Source organism: Vulpes vulpes, chromosome 6 (assembly GCF_048418805.1).
Source record: "Vulpes vulpes isolate BD-2025 chromosome 6, VulVul3, whole genome shotgun sequence".
In the NCBI taxonomy this organism is placed as follows: domain Eukaryota; kingdom Metazoa; phylum Chordata; class Mammalia; order Carnivora; family Canidae; genus Vulpes; species Vulpes vulpes.
The window spans coordinates 119902455-119904026 of NC_132785.1; positions in this window are offsets into that span (position 1 = coordinate 119902455).

Here is a 1572-nt window from a genome sequence, read left to right on the forward strand (position 1 = left end):
TTATTGTGTGTCAGACGCTTAGGTGACAGCCCACGAGCTTTATTATCACTCTGCAACAGGCGCTATACTAGACACTGGCAATAAACAATGAACAAAACTGTCTTTGAGAAGTTGATTAGCATCTGCTCTATACAGTTCCAGACAAAATCCCTGGGGCCTCTTCATTTAAAAATGTCTGATTCTGGTTTATCACCTTTATTGCCTTGTATCTATGAATGGAGGAGAGGTAAATGTGAAACCACTCGGAGCTCACAGGCCACCCAGAAAGAAGGGATGGGCCAGAGAGGGTCGTTGGACCATAATTTGTTGACCCTTGGCTTAATAAAAGTAGAAAGACAAAGCAAACTGGAAAATAAATGTTCCAGAGCAGAAATTGTGCGTACATGCTGATACACCATGACTAGTCTGGCCACATTGTTTGCAGACAAAGGGGGAAAAAAAGTTGTGATTTGGGGGTTTAGTTTATCACAGAAGAACTTGTGGCTAGGAGCATCATTTTTAGCCACTGTGCAGGTCACACGTTGTATGAGAAAAAAAAAAATGGGACAATGTAGAAATGAGTCATTTAATGTCAGGGTTTTTTTTTTTTTTTTACCTCTACCACAACCAGGCACATTTCACTTAATAGCCTGCCTGAAGAATGGCTCCTGTGAAGGTGACTGTCACCCAAAATTAACCTTTGGAAATGGTTTGATTTAAAATTCTTCCTCCTCTCTGACATGACAGTATTTCTGAAAGGATTGTTTTGAATCCATGCTTTGGGTATGGAAACATGCACAACTCTGAATAACATGCAATTATTGCCGTGCCTTTACTTGGGAGTTTTAGCCATCATCTACTGGCTTCCCCATATGAATAATAGGTCTCCTCCTTCCTTCTTCACTCAGCAACACCTTGCACACCTTCCACCCCTCCCTCTCTCCTTTTGCTCGACATGTCACGTCGATGCCTATCAAATCATGTGCTACTTCATAAGTGAGACGTGTAACAAACCTTAACTTTTTTTTTTCTTTTCAGAAACAAAAATTGTGCTTTCCTCTTGCAGTGAAATTGTTCACAGCCCTTCATTTCTGTGTTCTCACCAGCAATTCAAACTCAAATTGTCCGGCAGAGTCCTAAAGCCCCTGAATAGCACTTGCACCAGATATCCCATTAGTTTTGTCTGATGGAAGAGCCTCTCTCAGAGCCTTCAGACCTGCCCCAGCCAGCTTGAGGGGGGGCCCCCTCAGGGAGATGCACACCCGTTTATGCTGGGTATTTTACACAATTTGCTGCCATGTTGCATCTCCCACTCCGGGGCTGCCTGCATGTTAGAGGAACAAGAGCTGGCAAACACAAACCTTGACCTTTCAGAGTTTGCAGAATACATGTGGGTTCTCATGTTCGCTCAGTCAACTCACACGGTCATTCAGTTGAGGCTGTGGCCATGCCTACCATGCATGGGCCGCATTCTTCTAACTATCCCATGTCAAGCATGTGCCTCCGAAGTCACCCACGAAGGGGAATAGAAAATTGGAGGAATGCATACGGTGTTGTTTAGAGCCAGGCCTGGAAACGGTTTACATTACCTCT